General features: G+C 39.7%; 1 pseudogene; it reads left to right on the forward strand.

The window, feature by feature from the left end:
• Positions 1 to 22,850, forward strand: part of LOC141443143 (AT-rich interactive domain-containing protein 5B-like) — a 136,353-nt pseudogene that overhangs the window by 103,930 nt on the left and 9,573 nt on the right.

Raw genomic sequence — 22,850 nt, forward strand, 5'->3', positions numbered from 1 at the left:
AAAAGAGTAATTCCTATGCGATCAGTACAGTCACCTGCATTAATATACTCAGCGGCAATTTTGCCCACTCTACATACAAATTACCTGCTGTACCAGTGGTCAGTTTGACTTGCAATTTGGCATACATATGTAACAGTCAACAAAACCTACAGGCAGCAATAAAAGCTTGTATTAAAAATGTTTTTTTTTAACTACCTACTTTCATTAAATTCATAATTTTCGTCTTTCGTACTATCACACGACAAAAATATATTTTTTCACTTCTCATGCTCGTAAAGTTCGTGTTTATGCTGGATCTAGGCGGCATAAAATGACTTTTTATGCTCTAGTGCATAAAGTAAAATCTTCTAAGTCCTAGGTAATCAGGTGTCACTGTTGTTATTTCATCTCGCAATCGAAGTGAAAAGCTAACTTACCGTTTCTTGCGGCGAATTCATCTCGGTATTTTTTTACCATTGTTTAAGATCGCAGAGTTTCACCTGAAAGTAATATAAATAAAGTAGCTGTTGCCCGCGATTTTGTCTACAATGATTTTATTTGCAGATGAGACGGAAGTAGTAGCTCACTGGTAGGGTTACAGCCTATTCACTCGCCCTTGAATAGCGCTACATTTAATCCATACGGTAAAACAGAAGGGAGCGAATTTTATTGCAGTTCGAATTTAAATATAAAAGTCATCGTACTTATCTAATTACTACTTATTGTAATTTTTGAAGAAAGAAGTTTTTAGTTAACTTTAATTTGACATTTTATTTTGAATTAAGTCTTTGTACGGGTTTGATTTTAAATTCGGCAACGTAAGCGCCCGCGTGCTCGTGTCCCAGTAATTACCATATTTATTTTTATGTCATTAGCAATAATTGTCGAGTATTGTCGAGCTCTGGGACTTTTACCTAATACATAAGTAGGATGAATGATAATGCGAATACAGCCAACATAGAAAGTAAGATAATACACATGACACAACAATATTTATTACAAATAGACAATACAAAGTACATCAGAAAACAACAAAAAAACACTAAGGCATAATGATGAAAGCTTGCATTTTTAATGTTTTTTTTTTAATGTAATTGTCATTTTTATTCTTTTCACGTGTGTCGTTTTAATCATTGAACTATTTATTTTTAATAAAATTAAATAATAATAATTATTCCCGCCCGAGCCCGGCTCTGCGCCCCCGCGCGCCCCGCTCCGCCATTTCGTGTTATTGAGAATTTATGTCGGTAAGGCCGGGGGCACACTGCGGCGAGATAATTTTACTAGTTTTCAATTTTGCTACGGAATTTGAAATTGGCATATAAAGATGAATTAAGCGTTGATGGAACTGTTGTTGGTTTTGAATGCGTTTTTTTCAGTTTTACGCTAAAAAATAATAGAAAGTTTGATATTCAGATAATTTAAAATTAAAACGGGTAATTTGTCCGACCATGATAAAGAATTAGAGATTAAAAGCTTGTTTTTCTTGAGCATTGACGGAATGTGTTTATGTATATTTTTTCTTTAAATGAGAACATTAACCGACTTCAAATGTGAATGAAATCTGTTCAGCAATCATTAGCTGAACCGATTTTGATGGATTAATCTGAGACCACCTTTTTTATTATCGTCGAACGTACTCATTTTTGATTTAATTTAACTTATTTTTCTTTTTTTTTAGTCTGTTAATAAATACGAAATGTACTTGATACCTAAGGAATACTTAGGATTTATTAATGATTGAATTGGCCATATGTCTCAATAATACCCAACTAAATTGGCATTGATGAAAACTTTAATATAATCTATTTGGCCACATTATAATTCTCAAACCCTGAATAAACACGAAATATGTGCGTGACGTAATGTTTTGCCACCTGTTGAAACTCTTTCAGTATCAATATTTTTTTTTAATGTTTATCCAGGTGCTATATTAAATTTATGTATTATTGTGGATGTTAACAATATTTTAAAAGTTTTAATTGTCACGGTGTCGTGTTGGCGGTAAAAAAACAGCACGAGGAAGATCTGTTTCAATGTCAAACTTTAATTATAGATAGGTATAGTTGCAAGTGTTGCTAAGAAGGAAATGGCGGTAAATGATATAAAGGTTTTTCAAAGGCTTGTGTCGTTTCTTGACGACTACAGGGTTAAATATCTAAAAAACCCTTTAGCCCCAAGCTTCATTGTATTTAATAGCCTCGACTCTATAACACATTCGGCTATTTTATCGAAAGGATAAAAATCCTGTTTTAAAATGTTGACTGCCAAATAGCTTTGAGACTTCGTAGGCTTTGGCCTTTCAAACTTCAAATCATCTTATCTAAGCCTTACCAATAGTGCCACGTTTACTCCAAGCCTATACAAACGCTTGAAAGCAATTTACACGCTGGCAAGTGCGTTAGTGTATTCCGGACTGGCAAGCATGGCAGACGTGGATTTCAGCGCGTGAGCTTGTGAGCGACACTAAACACGAGCCAACGTATAAACACGTCGCAAGCGCTTACCTCAAGCTTCCCTTGATCTGTGTTCAAAAACCGACGCTGGCCCGGATCGGCGGCAAGCTCTGGCAAGCCCATACAAACGCCCCCGTTTACACACTGGTGCTTGTGAAAGCTCGTCGAAGCTTGGCATGGCAAGCGTGTAAATGCACCATAAGAAAAGATAAAAAAGGTACGATTTTAACATGAAAATAGTCTTGTTTGTCATTGTCAATTTCGTGTAATTTTGCCCGGATTAGCTGGAATGTAACATTCTCTTTCGCACAAGACCGGTCTGAGTGGAGAGCCTTGGGGGAGGCCTATGTCCAGCAGTGGACGTCTTTCGGCTGACATGATGATGATGATGAACATTCTCTTTTGGATTTAAGTAAAAAAAAGTTTCAGCGTTAATAAGCTTATTATAAAAAAAAACAGTTTTAAACAGGGAAAAGCTTTTAAAAAGGCTGAAGCTTTTTTAAAAGTAGCCTGTTTTATTAAGTCTAGGTTTGTAAAGTAAATAGTTCGCAAGACCTGCACTAAGAAGTATGTAGGAGGAAGTAGCTAACCTAATCTACTATTCTTTAAGATCACATTTACGAAAATCTGGAAACCATCAATTTTCATACTTTAAAACAATTACGACCATCAAAATTATAAATTATAATTGCTACCTAATTATGATTGCTTACTTTGTAATTATCTCTCTGTGCACGTGTTTTCTATATCGCTTACAATACGTTGACAACTCCTGATTTTGCAATATCTTAATCTTATTATGAAAATATGGATAGATAGTGTTTAGCGAAGAGAAAATTTAAATCGGTTGAAAATTGGATTTATAGTGATTTTTTGAAAAATCTATATACCTGTCTCTTTCTCAAACGCTTTTCTCTATGCAGCAAGTATGGCGGTACTGGCGTGTGACGTCACATGCCAGTATGTCTTTCTCTGTCTAATCTTGAATTTCAAACTTTATAACTTTGTTATCTGACGACCGGATGGCTAAGTTGACGACCGGATGGCTAAGTGGTTAGAGCACCTGACTACAAAGCTTGAGGTAGCTATTGTGTGAATAACACGAATGTTTGTTCTCGGGTCTTGGATGTTTAATATGTATTTAAGTATGTATTTATCTATATAAGTATGTTTATCCGTTGCCTAGTATCCATAGTACAAGCTTTGCTTAGTTTGGACTAGGTCAATTGGTGTCAAGTGTCCCATGATATTTATGATGATATTTATTTGTGAACTTAGCTTAAAAATTGTTTCTCTATTCGATAACAGGTATGGTGTAGTTTTAATTTATAAAAAATTTACGATATAGTCAAATACCGTATTGTGGTGTACAGTAGTACAGTACAATATTAATGTCACAACTAGATGACTGGGGCGCTGAAGAGGTTAATACACTCAGCGGCACTAAAGTTGGCCCACTCTAAGTATAAAATTACCTGTTGCTGCATACATTTGAGGGCCAGATTTATTGCCGCTCAGTATATTGGCTACTGCAAAAATATCTGACACGTTCTACTGGCTCTAGAAATAAAGTTGTGTCAAATATGTATGCACTCCTGAAAGAATCGATGTACCTATTGTATTTTATTGTAAGTAATTAAAGGGCTAAAACTCGGTAACAAGCGTTTTCCCAGAAATAAGACCAAGCTAGATCGATTTTTCATCCCGGAAAACCCCTACAAACCAAATTTCATCGAAATCGTTGGAGTCGTTTCCGAGATTCTGAATCCATATAATTACATATACACGAATTGCTCGTTTAAAGGTATTAGATAGATAGATAACAAAGGGATACGGAAATGGTACCTCCCGTTTTTAAAGTCGGTTGAAATGGATAGAGCCTGGTGTGCGCCCGGCCTTAGCCCAGGGGCGTTGCACCGACTAGATCCGACGCGCTATCAATTCCGCGCGCGCGTGTGCGTGCCGCCGCCTGTGTGAGTGTGTCACATGTGATGCTACGGGGTGATGCCGTTTTTGTTACCAACGAATTAAAGTTCTGTTATGATTTTTTTTTTTAAATATCGATTTGGTACACTAGAAAGGTTAATAATAATACTTAAGCTCTCGTGAGATATATCTGAATAAATTATAAAATTAAACGGTTCTAATCAGTTTAATTTTGTAATTTAATGGAAAATAATGGTTTTAGTATATATATGAATCTTGCATATTAGCTGCACTTGTAATCAATTAACGGCATATCCTGTAACGATACAATACAATTAAAATTAGTTTCATAAAAATGTAATTTTTGACAGAAAGTTCTTTGTTTTATGCTCATTTTTTGTGGTTGTTTATGTGTTCAGATATTTTTACTTTCTCTAAATTTAAAATTTTGATGGAAATCGCAAGCGCTTAAGAAGTTCGGCGTTAGAATGAAGTGAAAAAATAAATTCTCTTGAGACAAGACCCAACGGTAAGAAATAATATTATTTTACCAAGATAGAGTCGATATCTATTGAGTGAGTGGGTGTCTATTTTATTATATAGATAAGTTATTTATTATTTTATGATCTTACAATAAACACAGTTAAGTACTTTTAACGTGAACCCTGTAAGGGCATAATTCAATAATCTCAAATCATTATCATTTCTCATGTCACATCTTAATTACAATAACTCAATCAATTATTAAATCATCAAACAATTGATCGCGTACGTCATTTCGACATCACTTGTTAGTTCATTGATGGATTGAAAACGAAACTGTCCACGTCAACACGAAACAAGGAACCAACCTCCGCGCAGTCGAGCAACAATAATTTGACCCGAATTTTAATCCTTCATAAAAAACAGCAGCCTCTACGTTCACCTTGTCCGTACCCACACACGCGCACTTGTAGCCAGGGCTGTGCCAAATCGCCATTTCCAAAATAAATGTTTTGCATAAATTTACATTTTTTTTGTCAAGATTTTACATATGAGGAAAATAAATGGAGTTTTTATAATGATCTCGGAATTTTGTTTAATGTGTGTGATTATATATTTGTCATATTTAAAATGTTATTTGAATGTAATTGCTTCAAGAATATTGTTAAATTTTATCGATAATACAAACTGAGACATGGATGCACAGAAAAACCAGAAAAAGAGACCAGCGCTGGGAATCGAACCCAGTCCTCAGCAATCCGTGCTGCGTGGCGTGCGTGCTATAACCCCGACACCACCGCTGGACAGGAATCTAGACACGAATTTTTCCTATGCATACATATGTCAAGTTGCTTATTTCTACTATGTCTTAGTTTGTATTTTCGATATGGTTTCACGGGATACCCGTAAAAGTAACAAATTTGCAGTTTAAATAAAAAATACAAAAAAACTCCAAAAAACCTATCATAATGTTAAATTTGAGTTGTTAAAATGACTCTATATTTTATTTTCGTTGAAAAAAACAGTATTAGCGATGGGCGACCTTATCACAGCGATTTCTTCCAGCCAACCTTCGGAAATAGAATAAAGGGCAGATTTAATTGAAGATACAAGCTCAATATCTTATTTTTTTTAATAAAACTTAGTTACGACTTATCTCAATTAAAATGCCGCTTCAAATTCGGTCCATACGGCAGCCATGATACCAGCTCTATAGCAGTGGTATCTATATACCACAGACAAATACACATAGCGGTCAAACTTATACCTTATACATGAATTTATAAAAACTCAGACGTGCGAGCCGGGGTTTAAACCCACGATCCTCTGCTAGAGAGGCCATAGTTCAAACCACTCGGCCACCACGGCCTGTAATGTGAAGAGACCTTTAATTCCTAAATCTATGTAGTGGTAACCCTGGGTCGTCAATGTTTGCGTGCACACCAGCGCACTGTGTCTGTATGCTAAGTTTAATTGTAAACAGAAATCGGGGTGCGCGGGACCGAGTTAGGCGGAGGGTTCAGTAGGGTTTTTTTTAATTCGAGGATTCCTTGATACTATTAATATTGTGAATACGAATGTCTGCCTGTTAGTGTCACGTTGAAACTGCTGAACTGTTTTAGATTAAATTTGGTGTGCAAGTTTGAGGCCTTGGAAAGGACAAAGGATAGGTTTTATTTATAGATTCCGCGGGATATTTCAGTCACAGGGCACTTGACACTAATTGACCTAGTTCCAAAGTAAGCAAAGCTTCACTAGGCAACGGATAAACATACTTAAATAGAGATGTATATTTAAACACATATTAAACACACAAAAGTCGAGAACAAACAAATTTTTCATACAAATTTCTTAAAGTCCCGACCGGGGATTGAACCCGGGACAGCTTCGCAGTCAGGTTCTCTAACCACTGAGCCATCCGGACATCAGATAAATCAACTTTTCTAAGTTGTTTTTTAACGGAGAATATGAAGAAAAGCGAAGCTAGAAACGTTTGTATGATTGTATGACAGAAACTGACGTATCGGAAGAGAATAACCGGGACGCACCAAAACGCCTAACGTAAATTGGGAGTCGTATTCTGATTAGTAAGAGAACAAATTTGAGGAACCATAGCACAGAATAAGTAATAGTAAAAGAGGGCTATGGAGAGAGCTATGCTCGGGGTTTCACTACGGCAGGGTTACTCAAAGTGGGGTACGCGAACCCCTAGGGGTTCGCTATTCGACGGTAGGGGGTTCGCGACAAGGTTTACGCGACTCCAAAAACCACCAGGCTGCAAGACTAGCAAGATGATTAAGATTGGTTTTTGGAGTCTTCTTTTAGTATTTGTTATTTTTAGTTTCTCCAACAGTCAATTTTATTACTTTATTTGGGGGGGGGGGGGGTTCGCTATGAGTCTAGAAACTTTAACAGGGGTACGTGGAGCCATAAGTTTGAGAAACCCTGCACTACGGGATCGAATCAGAAATGAGGAGATACGTAGAAGAACGAGAGTCACCGACATAGCCAAGCGAATTAGCTCGTTGAAGTGGCAATGGGCAGGCCATATAGCACGGAGATGGCTGTTGGAGCCGAAAAGTTCTCGAATGGAGACCTAGGATCGGCAGCGTAGGACGTCAACGAACAAGAGTAACAAGACTGATGACCTGTGCCCTTAGTGTAAGTTTTCGGTTACAAAATACGTCTCGATCGCGTTCGCATTAAAATCTCAATTTGTATGGAACACAACGTTCCACTAGAGGCGCTGTTCGTGTTTCCATATAAATTGAGATTTTAACGCGAACGCGATCGAGACGTATTTTGTAACCGATAACTTACACTAAGGGTACTGTGCCTCTAGTGTGGCGTTTTCACAAAACATTCGTTTGCTATTCGAAGATGTAAATCGAGCGCTCGATCGTCGATCCGTAGCCGCCACATGTCCACGGTGCGGCGTCACGTTTTCGTTACGATACGCGGACGAAATAGTTTACGTAGCAAACCTACACTCACAAAAGTTGTTGCGCAAACGTTCCGCTAGAGGCGCTATTCTTGTTTCCATACAAATTGAGATTTTAACGCGAACGCGATCGAGGCGTATTTTGTAGCCGGAAACTTACACTAAGGGTACTGGTGGAAATCGCGGGTTCACAGTGGATGCACGGCGCTTCTAACCGAAGCTCGAGTTTTTCGAAATTCATGTGCGGAATTACATTTGAAATTTACCACGAGCTTTGCGGTGAAGGAAAACATCGTGAGGAAACCTGCACAAATCTGCGAAGCAATTCAATGGTGTGTGTGTGTGAAGTTGCCAATCCGCACTGGGCCCGCGTGGGAACTATGGCCCAAGCCCTCTTGTTCTGAGAGGAGGCCTATGACCAACAGTGGACGTCCTACGGCTGAGATGATGATGACGATGATTCAGAGTACAAAAAGCGCGCATTTCAGGATCTGTTGCGTATCCTAATGTCGAATTTATCCATACCTTTCAGCTAAATCGTTTCATCATGAAAAAGTAACAGTCGGACAGTTATTTTCGCATTTCTAATGTCAGTTAGGATTATTCTGACGAAATAGTTGTTGAAATAAATAAAACTATGCGTATCATTATATACGTATGTATATCAACCTTGTGCATACCTCTGATCTCATTTACCTTTTGTAAATATGTATACAGTTGTTACAGCACAATATAAGTGTAAACTCTTCATAACGTCACTCGATTTAACGACAATCTCGTTAAAACGTCGCGATTGCTTGACAATGGTTGGTTTACTATGTTTTCGATACAATAATATACTCTACATAGCGCCACGCTCACTCTATTTAAGAACGATATGGCAAAATTGATAAAAACTACAGCTGTGAGCATTCGTTCGTTTGCTGTTTTGATGTTTTATTATCTAGCACGTGTTTACAGCGACTGAAGATCCCGGGGTTCTAAGAAATTTTGTCCTTGGTTTATGTATAAAAAACTTGCAAGTGCTTAGGTACCTCGGTTACTACACTTTTGACAAGTTGCAACACGTTATCATAATCGAAGTATTCACAGTTGCTTACAGTTGCTAAACGAAAATCTTTGCGTATCAATGAAAATTCTTTCCATTTATTTTTAATCATATATTTTAATTTTGTATTTTTTTTTTTTGTTTTATTTGTGTTTGCTGTGTTGTTTTTTAGTTTGGTTGTATTTGTGTGTCTGTGACGTGAATAAATGTCTTCTATTTCTATTTCTATTTCATTTAACGACCATTCTCTATAACGTCGAAAAGTGCTCAGTCCCTTAAGTGTCGCTATGTTGAGTTTACTTATATTAGTTTTATGAACTAGATGTTATGTTATGTGTTTCATGTAAAATAGGGGTTGCACAATGGGTACAGTACAATAAACCAAAATGAAAATTTTCCGGGATGAAAATGTATTATTTTATTCACGGGGTCTCAAAGTATCTCCCAGACAGAGACATAAACCCCCCCCCCCCCATTGACACTTGATAATTCTTCGGATAAAAAATATGTGTGAACTCGTTTTAACAATCCATACTAATATATTATAAATGCGAAAGTGTGTTTGTATGTTTGTCCGTCTTTCACGTCGAAACGGAGCGACGGATCGACGTGATTTTTGGCATAGATATAGTTTATGGGTCAGAGAGTGACAGGCTACTTTTTATCCCGGAAAAATGCTCAGTTCCCGAGGGCACAGCGCGCGATAACCGCAGGCAAAAGCTAGTAAATAAAATATATGTTTGGACAAATAAAAGCAATGCGTGCATATTGTCTCTTGCAAGCACGGTAATATCGCGGCGATATCGCGTTGGCATCGCCTCGCTCTGTAGAATTAGTGCGCGGGTTGGCTACTTATTTGAAAGCAATTTTAGTTCGCTCCCCTTCATTTAGAATGCGGCCAGGGGCGGATTTCGGGGGAGGGAGATGTCGTTTTTACCCGATTGCCGATTGCTTGGCGTATGTAAGTGTCCCTACTTCTTTTGTAGTCTCTGTAGCAGCTATAAAGTATCATTAGATTCGTTAAAACTGTCTCAGTGATATAGAGGAACATAATAAATCAAAATGGCGTCCGTGAAAAAAAATATGGAGATAGATTTTTTTTATTAAATGTTATTATAACGGATAACTCACGTCTTAAACAGAGTTTAGCTCACTGGAGCTCCATTTAATATGAGCGAGTCTCACGGTAGTTTCATGTTCAAGATTTTTTTAATTGTAAAATATGGGTATTGAATGAAAGTTGATGATTAGCCCATTCTAAATATATAAATAAATATCACTTTTAAGCTGCCATTTTCAGAGAAACATCAAAAAGTATTAAAAAATGGAATGGATTATGTAAAGTTTCTCGATGAGGGCTAAAAAAACTAAGATGTCGCCGAAGGATGTCACTAGTGTCGCTGCTTAAGCACGGAATGCTGAGGCGACTCACACTTGTCCAGTTTTCATTTTTCTGCAAGACCAAATATAAAGCTAGTGTAAGTTTTAAATTAGTTAAGGCACTGTGGAAGCGACGCCGGGCGCTCTAGACTAGTTGTTTGTCGGAGTGCGTCCCTGCTCCTCCACTCCCCCCCCCCCCCCGCTAATTTCGCAGGGTCGCCCACAGCGGACTAGACGCAGTAGGCTGAACCCAGGGGTTCTCAAAGTCAACTGGACCAGGAATCGTTCAAAAGCAAACATCCTACTTTTTTATGGCTTTCACCCTTGCTTTTAAAACATCCTACTTATCTTACAATGTTCTGTTTTTTCTAGCATGATTCAAATGACAGATGCCAAACTGACAAGAGTCCCTCCTACTGTTACGCAAACTGTCGATACTCTACCATGTACATAGTGCTAAACGTGTCAATAACATTTTGTTGGTTTAAACGTTACGCTATCGAACTGAAAGTCTTATTTCAATTTTAAAATATAATATATTCAACACTTGGAGTGTCACTTTCCGACTGTAACGAACAATCTGGCAAATTAATAATAAGTTCGTTTATTTAACCCTCATCTCTAGCAATGAGGGCTATCGCGTATGAATTCGCCACTAGAGGCGCTAGTGTAGCGTGAGGTCTCCGAAATGTCAAATCTCATAGTTTTTGGGTGAGCTACGCGGGTTTATTTATAATAAGAATAATTTTGTGAATATTTTGCAATATCTGAAATTAATTATGGCAAATATGCGTTCCGGGGCAATGAATGTCTGTGTTTTGAGACAGTTTTGTCTTTCGGAAACCTTTGTTCTTCCTTTTTTCGAAACAAAACGGGGACTATGCAACACTGTGGCATGCTCGATATTTTTATGGTACGGTTTTAAGGTGTGTTAAATATGATTTTAATCTAAACATTGTTTTCACGCCCGTAATAACAGACTTTGAAAGCCATACTTAAAAACCTCACGCAACAGTGCGCCATCTAGTGAGTGAAAAAACGATAGCCCTCATTAACACTGTGCCTACGCATACGCGGTGACTTAACAATTTGCTAGCGAATTTGAGTTCAAATATTAGAACAATCAGCAGTTTTAATGTGATTTCATTATTTCAAGCAACTCTGTTGGAAAAAAATAAAAAATTAAGTTACCGCCTTACAAAGTTACATAATCATCAATATCATCATGTGTCATTTGAATCGTGTTTGAACAAATGGATGGTTTGGATGGAGAGGTATAATACACGCGGCTCCGCACGTGTAAACCATTACTATAGCCAGATCCCAGTCGAGTCAAACCTTCGTCATAAACGTTGAAAGTTTTTTAATGTAAAGAACCAACACAGGTAAGAACAATTCCTATTGTATTTTTCACCTATGATGAGTTCTGTGACGTTTCGAGTTTGACAGTTTTAGAGATGTACCATCAGCCAAATATATGGTCAACCACCATAAAGTTGATAATCGTTTGCATGTCACAAAATAAGAATGCCAATAGACTTATCTGTCAACTTGAAAGTTCGACTTTAGCGACATATTCATTTGATAGGAACTTGTTTAAAAATTGATAGACCACTTATTTGGCTGATGGTATCTACCATTTATAGCGTGAACTATCGATTTTTCTAAGAGATATTAGTGCCTATTTTTGGAGAAGTTGCATTATATTTTAAAAAAAAAATATACAGTTTTCCGCCCACGGCTTCATTCGCGTGGAACGTGTAAAGTCTGGTTACATCAGCTAACAGATATCGTTATCTATCAGCGTGCAGTTTTCATAGAAAAGTATGGTCGGCAAACAAATAAAATATAAACCTAATTGTATGTGCTAATTAATATGTTTAAATAAAACAAAAAATACAAATATATCTTTATTCACCAGTTTCAGAAGAAATTGCACCCTCATTACTACTGTTAGAATGTGTGGTATCTGAATTATTATATCGGCGACATTGATGTTCAATTCATCTTGCAACCTGACTATCCGAACGAAACGCTCACAGTTCTGTAGAGTATAATATTTTTGTTTTTTCAACCAATTTCGCCCAGTTTTTGCCAGTTACATGTTGGCACGTATCCTCCAGCAACTTCAGCATTTTGTAAGCCATAAATGATGCTGAAGTGTTGTTGCCGCGTTTACAGTCTTGCAAGTTTTGTTTAAAAATTAAAATATCTTATTGTTCATTGTCATCGAATAATGCACCGCGGCAATTGGCTAAGTAAAGTTTTTTGAAGAGGTGCTAAATATATTTTTCTTCGATAGTCGATGTCTTAATAATCGAGGAACTGCAGCTCTTTTATTTTTATTTCCTCTTATTAATTAGAAATATTTTTTAAGTGGTCGATATGACGTTTGTGAGATTGAAATTGCAGAACCGTTGAGGGCTTAGTACTTAGTAGAAACACTAAAAAAAAAAAAACGAAGTCAACTGTCACTGCTGTCACTGTCAAGTAGAATCTAACCTAAAACCGTTTTATTTACTTTGCGATTTGGTGCGATCAGTGTTTTTTGGATAATTTTTAAAGACCTCTCAGCACAAACTCAGTACTTTAAAATTTGCCGCATTTCTCCACGACCTTTGCATGATAATTGGACCACGATTGGATAGTTTCGAAGACTATTTTGGCTCTGCTTCTTCGACAACGCTATCTTGCAGTCTCGACGATACGTGGCTTGACTTTTGGACCATATTTTCTATTTTAGCGGCTTCAGTTTTCAATACGAAATGAGTGAATTTGTGCGAGCAGATTCAAGGAACTTGCCACACATGGCTATGAGTCTAGAATATTTTGACACCAGTGATAAGTATGCAATGTTGCCGAAATCAAAGGAGATAAAGCACTCTTGTCCGCACCGGTAAAATGGATGAACGTAAGTACAAAAGTATATCAATACAGTTTCTTGTCTATTTTTTTTACATTACATTTTAGGGCATCAAAAGTTGAATATGTTGCCGGACCAAAGTTGTTTGAGAGCACAGAATAACAAAAACATAATTATTACCTATATTGTGACCATTTACTTAGATATCAACTGACAATGTGATTGATGCGACAGGTGATGTTGTTCTGCATTGGCTGGTAAATATTATGATAGAGTAAAATTTCTGTGGTTAGTGAAACATTATATTATAACTAGCTGTTGCCCGCGACTCTGTCTAGGAAGAATTCGCTTATTGCTTTCCTGCAAGTACTATGTATTTTTTCGGGATAAAACTGTGAGATAAAAAGTAGCCTATGTTCTTCCTCGGGACTCCAACTACCTACATAATGAATTTCGGCTAAATCAGTTCAGCGGTTGAAGCATGAAAAGTTAACAGATAGACAGACAGAGTTCCTTTCACGTTTATAATATTAAATATAAGTAAAGATTTATAATAATTTTGATCTTTTTTTCAGGTGGATGTAAACACACATTGGTGTTTTTATTTTGGTTGCAAGAAAAAGCCAGTGAAGGAGCATAACCTGTTTTTCCCAAGGACATGCATTTTTCCATAAAAAAAGAGGCATAGAAGTACCACAAAACTCCTCAATGGTTAATGGAAGAGAATAGAATAGATTTAAGATTTAGCACGGAAATGTAATTTTGAACATGACAATCTCTTAATACAGAAATGTATTTTTAGTTGACAATGCAAGTACAGTCGATAAAAAGTACAGTCAGCAAAATTTTTTTCTTAATAATATCATTTTTGGTTTTTATTTGTGTAAGCTTTTATTTTTCCTCACAATACTTTTGTTGACTATACTTGTCTTGCATTGTCATCTAATCTGTAATCAGTATAAGTACTGCTGTGCTAAGCTAATGGTACTTTAAATTTGTATTCTCATTTTGGTTTATAATTATAATACATACATACTCGTACATTGCAAGTCGAATAAAATCTTGTAAATATGTTTCTTTTCACTTATGATTTACATCATCAAAAATAACGAAAAAATGTGCAGAATTTGTAACATTGCTCACAGAGATTTTGATTAGGTTCGATTCCCGGTCATGTATGTATTAGAGTCAGACAAAATAAAACGGTTGAATGCCATATATATCCATACTAATATTATAAATGCGAAAGTGTATGTGTTTGTATGTTTCTCCGTCTTTCACGTCGCATTGGAGCGACGGATCGACGTGATTTTGGCATAGAGATTGTTTATGGGCCACAGAGTGATATAGGCTACTTTTTATCCTGGAAAAAATAAACAGTTCCCGAGAGAACAGCGCGGAACAACCGAATTCCACGCGGGCGAAGCGCGGGCAAAAGCTAGTATATATACACACATCCAGTTCAACTGGTAGAACAAACAATACAATCTAGGGTCACTGTCACAAGTACAAGTACTAAAAATACAAGTAAATCACCACGGTTTTGTTATAACTTATGATCAATGGTACGCATATTGTTTACACATATAACACACAAGTTAATCAAACCATGGTTGCTTAGGACATGAAAAGTTTAATATGATTGACAGCCCTTTTATAGCCTGCCGGAAAATCTTTACAGCGCGATTCAGCTTTTCCTGAGACGAGATAGTGACATCTTTTGATGCAAAAGTAAACTAAAATCCCGTTTTAACACATAGTGACCTAATAATATTTGTGTTATATTTCCTTGTATTTCTTAGTAGTACTTCTAATGCCTTTATGGGGATGGCACAATATTTAATTTATTAAAAATACGACTTGTTTTTAAATTACCCTTTGCCAGGAATATTATATACATGTTCCAATAAATCAGGTCTTTTGAGACATATGTTTATGCTAAATGTTTTTATGATAATTTGTGTATTTATGAAATAAAACAATATAAATTATTGCATTTTTATTATATTACTCTGCAAATTAACTAAAACTATCTAAAACACATGCAATAAGACAGCTTTGTCTACATAATTTTATGTGGTTATGGTTAATAACAGAGACACTTCAAAAATACGGATTCTTTTAATCTTCAAATCACGCATTTCACATGTAACCTCAAGGTCACTATGACTTTATATGGAATCACCCCCTTTTTAGTAGCCACACAAAGCCACTTCATTCTGTAAATGATTTAGCAGAAACTCTTCCTTCAATACACTTTGAAATAAAGAATATAAACCCATTTGTGCATAAATATTTTAATGTATAGCATGACTCTTACTGAGACCATGTCCTTTTATTGTTTTGGTAAAAAAACACGATATCTCTCCCTTCTGTTATGTTCTCCTTTGCTGTGTTTGATGTTGAAGGCTAGAGGGTTCGTATAATCATGTTGTTGATGAGCAACTTGCAGTGGAAGATGAAGCTGACTTGCACCAAGTCGCTTGTAAAGACTAGGATGCATAAATACGCAGAATTCTGAAAATCTCGTCTGTATTTCATAGACCAACGTACAAAGCATTAGAGAACATTTCTGTAATGCTCCATTTCAACTCGAATACTGTCGGAGTCGTCTGAATCCATTGTAGGGATACTGTGATTCGAATTTACTCGTAAGGCAGTCCAAATATCAAGCCAAGTGTCGTCGAGACTGCAAGATAGCGTTGTCGAAGAAGCAGAGCCAAAATAGTCGTCGAAACTATCCAATCGTGGTCCAATTATCATGCAAAGGTCGTGGAGAAATGCGGCAAATTTTAAAGTACTGAGTTTGTGCTGAGAGGTCTTTAAAAATTATCCAAAAAACACTGATCGCACGCACCAAATCGCAAAGTAAATAAAACGGTTTTAGGTTAGATTCTACTTGACAGTGACAGCAGTGACAGTTGACTTGTTTTTTTTTTTACTGTTTCTACTAAGTACTAAGCCCTCAACGGTTCTGCAATTTCAATCTCACAAACGTCATATCGACCACTTAAAAAAATATTTCTAATTAATAAGAGGAAATAAAAATAAAAGAGCTGCAGTTCCTCGATTATTAAGACGTCGACTATCGAAAAAAAATATAATTAGCGCCTCTCCAAAAAACTTTACTTAGCCAATTGCCGATAATGTTGTGCACGTCACTACTCTGTCCGATTCACACATTGCGTCATTAAAAAAATTAATATTCTTCTATCGTATTCCATGGAGTCTATTTAATGGACACTGATATTCTAATATTTTTTAAAAAAGTACAGTTTTACATTTTTTTTGTATTATTTTGCTTCAAAATAAATAAATTATTTTTAAAAAATATTTTACGAACATAGTATGCGTAATTCGGAAATTCAAGTGTCACAGAACTCATCATAGGTGAATATACAATAACTATGAAGTTTTGGTTGATATTCAGCGCTTTTTGGAAATATTACTTACGTATCAAATGGTATCAAACATGATAAAATTTCAACTCTACTTTCGTCATAGTATAAACCAATTTAGACTTCATTAGAAATCACATCCTTCATTGCAGACACTTTGTGGAGGGAGGGGGGGGGGGCAACCCCTGTCAGACAATACAATACAAAGTCTTACCCCCTTTTTATAAACGACAATCAAACCTATTTTAGTTAAAATGCCGCTAAAATCGTTTTCCTGTCTTGTCACTTCGACATTTTGTATTTGTTAGAAAGGGACAAAGCATTTGTTAGTTAACATAGGCTTGTTAGTTTATGAATAAGGGGGTTAGTCTTATTGTTACACCAGAAATAGTAAGCGACCCTAGTAGACTACCATAAAGCATGTTTAAAATAGACTCCTGCTTGTTTTCATTAGCAAAGTTTTTAGTTAAGTGTTGCGGCGTATTTGCAACAGGCGTTAAGTATAATCCTGACTGAAGCGTGAGGTCCTGGGTTCGATCCTTAGTCGGGGCAGATATTTGTACGAGTAATACGAATGTTTGCTCTCGGGACGTGTAATGTATTTAAGTATGTATATAGCTAAAACCAGCTTTGAGATTTCAGTATTTTTATTGCGATCCTGTTTTAGAAATATCGGGATGAAAGTAGACAAAAATTAAATGTTGTTCTAATATACATACATGTTGTATATATTATGTATGATGTATATTGTCCGCATTAATAACAAGAAATACTAATTTTGGATCACGTTCAAACTCACACCCTTGTAAGTTATATTAAAATCTATTCAGTAGTTATCGCGTGAAAGAGTAATAACACCCCTACATACACACATTCATACAAACTTTCGCGTTTATAATATTAGTGCTAAAGGATGGTAGTTTGTAACGTTTATGTTTAAAGGCCGGGCCTGCTGTGCCCTCTCCACTGAGAAGCCTGTGTGCTTTATTCAATTACCCCTTCCGCACCATATAAAATGCAGCCCACTGCTGGCTCAGCAATACGGCTTATTGTTAATTAGTTTTACTTAATCTACGGTTACGGTACGCTTCTGTGGGAGCGGAACTGAAAAAACGCGTTAGTTGAAATACACGTATTGAATAATGCCCATAGTTAGAGAACTTGACTACGACGCTTTATTACTACTGATACCTACTTGCGTGACCCGTGAAGTCTATTTTTAACCCCCGACGCTAAAAGAGGGGTGTTATGAGTTTGACCGCTATGCGTGTATGTGTGTGGCACCGTAGCTCTTAAACTGGTGGACCGATTTGAATGCGGTTTTTTAATTTGAAATCACGTTTTCTAGCGATGATTATTAGACATGTTTAATCAAAATCGGTTCAGCCGTTTTTGAGATATTGAACTTTGAAGTGACAAAGACCGTTATGTGTATCTGTGTGTGGCACCGTAGCTCTTAAACTGGTGGACCGATTTGAATGCGGTTTTTTTAACTTGAAATCACGTTTTCTAGCGATGATTCTTAGACCTGTATCATCAAAATCGGTTCAGCCGTTTTTGAGATATTGAACTTAGAAGTGACAAAGACCGCTATGTGTATCTGTGTGTGGCACCGTAGCTCTTAAACTGGTGGACCGATTTGAATGCGGTTTTTTTATTTGAAATCACGTTTTCTAGCGATGATTCTTAGACATGTTTAATCAAAATCGGTTCAGCCGTTTTTGAGATATTGAACTTTGAAGAGACAAAGTCGGGGGTTTGCTAAATTTTTGCTGGTTAGGTTATAAATAAATAAATCAATTCATTTATTTCGGGCAACTTGGCCCATACAATAAATACCTTACAGACTAACATACATATTTATAATCAATATTATTTAAAACTAATTGGTGACAAAACGGCGTGACCCGTTGAGTCACCGTCCCGACGTCGCTATCATCTGCGGCATGGTGCCCGGGAACCGCGTACACGACGTTATGCTGCCAGCCCTGCTTTCGACTCACCAAGCTTCTTCTCTTTCCAGGACGAGGTTCTAGCAATAAACGACAAGGTGGTGCTCCGGGCGTCAGACCTGCTGTCGTGGCTGTGCGCCGGCGCCTCGTGGGAGTGGGGGCTGCGCGCCGTGTGGCGCGGCGCGTGCGCACCCCCGCGCAGCCGCGCCGCACGCAGCCGCTGCACCGCGCACGGCTCGACTTTAGCGACGTGGAGCGGGAAAGAGAGCGCCATCAGTGAGTAGTGGGGAGCTGGTAATGGATACCATGCGACAACAATGAGTCACTACCGGGGTTGCCAGGTCTTTTTCGAATTAATACCGAACAGTGAGCAAAAAAAACGCTTCCCACGCGCACGAAGTGCAACATCGATTGTCGATTGCGTAAAATCGTTTAGTAGGGTAAAACAGCAGCCCCCCCCCCCTCTATAGGTTCCAAAAATTGCCTAATGTAAAGCAACCAAATTAAATGGCCGTTGATGTAAGGCTTCATGTGCTCTCGGCTTTACCTACAATTCATACTCCCTCTCTCTCTTTCCTCTTTCTCTTCTTTAATTGAATAAATTTGTATCGTTAGAAAAATAACAGGCCAAATAAAAGTATTTCATATTTTTCTCAGCAATCAACTTGCCCCTCATGGGCCACCGGCTGGTGACACACTTGCCTGTTGGGAATCAGTAGTGAACTTTCATACCGACTTTTTTGGGAAAATATTTAGGGACTGTTTCACCATCCATTGATTAGTTTTAACACGGTTAAATGTGATGCCGCCTCCGTCTATTCGAACAAACAAATAGAGACGGCATCACATTTAACCTTCAGTTAACACTAATCAATGATGTGGTGAAACAGCCCTTAGTGTGTGGTCTCCGTCCTTCCACACCGCGGAGCTGGGGTATATACAGTTCGTAGTTTGGCAATATAGAGTGCTGCTGTCTACTCTCAATATTAGTGCCCTTTAAGATGTGGTGGTCCAGCCAGGATCGTCTCCATAGAAGGAACTCTGCAACGGTTATGGAATATGTAATTTTAATAACAATTGAAGTACAAGAAACGGCGCTAAGTGCTGACGGTGGAGAGGGCGCCAGTACTGGGTAATTCGTCAGTAGTAGGTAGCGGGAATTAGTAGAAGCGCAATAGACGAATGAAATAGTTATTTGTGTCACAAGGGAGCAAAATGGTGTATTAACGGCGAGGGTGTAGGTACATTGAATCCAGAATGTAGCGAAGGATTCTGCAAAGTAGAATCCTGAGCGTAATGAGGGATTCAAGTGTTAACGCCCAAGATGAAAATAATTTTGCTCCCGAGTGGCTCATACAACTTTTCATCATTATTAAAGAACAGCCAGCATAGAAAATGGCATAGCTTTACAATTATCAATTTAAAAAAAATGACATTTGCAATAAAACACTTAGAAAAGCCTTGAACAGAAAAGTTGCACTTTGCTCCCTCTCGTCAGGGAGGAAAAGTTACTTTTCTGAAGGAGAGGTGTGAAAACGATTTTTTGCTTACTTTAGAGATGCTGGCAATGTAAAGTCAAAGTATCTTTATTCAATTTAGGCTATAACAAAGACTTATGAATGACAAAAAAAACTATCACCGTTTCGGAAAACCTCTGTCGAGAAGAATCCGGCAAGAAACTCAACGAGGTTAAGTCTTCAGACCATATCGAAAATACAACTGAAACATATTTATGCAGTAGACATGGGTAATCTCAACTCCGCGAAGTGATCTGACTCACTAGATCCAGCTCCGGTGTCGGTACCGAATCCGCTTATTGAATCAGACTCCTTTATTGACTCCGGTTCTTTCGAGCGATTATTAATTTATCTATGGCCGATCCGGCCCGGCTCGGTTCGGTAGGTATACCGGCTCACTCAGCGCCCGACCAAACGTAATAAGATCCGATCCGATCCAGCCGAGAGTGAAAGCGGAGCGAGTGAGTGTGACGGCGATCACGAGCCGCTCGATCCGGCCGGACTTGGTCGGAGTTAGTACCTCCGGAGTCGATAAGATTTGAAAGGAGTCATTAAGGGATTCGGATCCGCTTGAGGATCTGACTCTTTTGGATCTTCAGATCCGGATTTACCCATCTCTAATGCACAGAAAACCCAGAAAAAGAGACCAGCGCTGGGAATCGAACCCAGGTCCTCAGTTTCCGTGCTGCGTGCTATACCCCTACACTACAACTGGACAGGAGTACAGACACAAATTTCTCCTATGCAACACATATCTCAGCTTGTTCACACAGTTAGTTGCCAGTTGTTGTGGGTTCGATTTCCAGCGCTGGTCTCTTTTTCTGGTTTATCTGTGCATCTATGTTTCAGTTTGTATTTTCAATATGGATTTTATGGGATGACCGTAAAAGTAACAAAACTTGGAGTTGAAATAAAAAATACAAAGAGACTCCAAAAAGCAATCTTCAGACCTTCTCTACTTAAACCCACCAAGTGTACCTAGTTTGGTCGTTAGAGTATGCTCCCAAGTGGTACTTCCCAGGTGGTAGGACCTTGTGCAAGGTCCGCCCGGATTGCTACCACCATCTTGCTCGCTAATCCTGCCGTGAAGCAGCAGTGCTTGCACTGTTGTGTTTCGGCGTGGAGAGTAAGACAGCCGGTGAAATTACTGGCACGTGAGGTATCCCATCTTAGACCTCTAGGTTGGCAACGCGTCTGCAATAACTCTGGTGTTGCAGATGTTTATGGTCCAGTCGAATAAAAAAAAAAGTATAGTCCCACTCATGACCTTTCTTGTTTCAGACGAGGACGTGGACAGCCCCGGCGTGGTGGTGTTCTCCTACCCTCGCTACTGCCGCTACCGGGCGCTGCTGTCGCGGCTCGAGGGCATCCAGGGTGACTGGCTGCGGGACAGCCTGGTCGCAGCGCTGGGGGGGTACGCCGCGCCCACCAAGAACACGAGGATACTGTACTGCAAGGTGCGTGGGGCTGGCTGTGTGATAGAGGGGGGTGACTGGCTGCGGACAGCCTGGTCGCAGCGCTGGGGGGGTACGCCGCGCCCACCAAGAACACGAGGATACTGTACTGCAAGGTGCGTGGGGCTGGCTGTGTGATAGAGGGGGGGGGGGACTGGCTGCGGGACAGCCTGGTCGCAGCGCTGGGGGGGTACGCCGCGCCCACCAAGAACACGAGGATACTGTACTGCAAGGTGCGTGGGGCTGGCTGTGTGATAGAGGGGGGGGGGACTGGCTGCGGGACAGCCTGGTCGCAGCGCTGGGGGGGTACGCCGCGCCCACCAAGAACACGAGGATACTGTACTGCAAGGTGCGTGGGGCTGGCTGTGTGATAGAGGGGGGACTGGCTGCGGGACAGCCTGGTTGCAGCGCTGGGGGGGGGGGGTACGCCGCGCCACCAAGAACACGAGGATACTGTACTGCAAGGTGCGTGGGGCTGGCTGTGTGATAGAGGGGGGGGACTGGCTGCGGGACAGCCTGGTCGCAGCGCTGGGGGGGTACGCCGCGCCCACCAAGAACACGAGGATACTGTACTGCAAGGTGCGTGGGGCTGCTGTGATAGAGGGGGGGGACTGGCTGCGGGACAGCCTGGTCGCAGCGTTGGGGGTACGCCGCGCCCACCAAGAACACGAGGATACTGTACTGCAAGGTGCGTGGGGCTGGCTGTGTGATAGAGGGGGGGACTGGCTGCGGGACAGCCTGGTTGGCGCGGGGGGGGGGGTACGCCGCGCCCACCAAGAACACGAGGATACTGTACTGCAAGGTGCGTGGGGCTGGCTGTGTGATAGAGGGGGGGGACTGGCTGCGGGACAGCCTGGTTGCAGCGCTGGGGGGGGGGTACGCCGCGCCCACCAAGAACACGAGGATACTGTACTGCAAGGTGCGTGGGGCTGGCTGTGTGATAGAGGGGGGGGACTGGCTGCGGGACGCCTGGTCGCAGCGCTGGGGGGGTACGCCGCGCCCACCAAGAACACGAGGATACTGTACTGCAAGGTGCGTGGGGAGACTTATTGACCCAAACTCGACACACTATTACCTATAAATAACTAAAAGAACAGACGTTGTCATGGCGGTTTGTTTACGGTTTGTGCTAGTGACCCCCCTGCGCAGTTTTGCGCAATATTCCCTATTGTGCCCATGAAATTAAAAAAAAAACCGCTCATATGACCTTTTTGTTGCCATTTCCAGGACACGTTCGAGTACCCCGAGCTGGAGGGGCACGAGTTCGTGTGCAACCAGCTGGCACCGAAGCTGAAGGGGCGGCCGCGCGGCCGCGCCGGCGCCGCGCCAGCAAGCACTCGCCCTCGCCCTCCTCGCGCTCCTCGACAGCGAGGGGGGCGCCGCCCGCCCCCGCCCCCCGAGGTGAGTGCCACTGAAATAATGCTGTAATACATGACAGCCTTACAGTGAAAGA

This window comes from Choristoneura fumiferana, chromosome 26, assembly GCF_025370935.1.
Source record: "Choristoneura fumiferana chromosome 26, NRCan_CFum_1, whole genome shotgun sequence".
Classification (NCBI taxonomy): Eukaryota; Metazoa; Arthropoda; class Insecta; order Lepidoptera; family Tortricidae; genus Choristoneura; species Choristoneura fumiferana.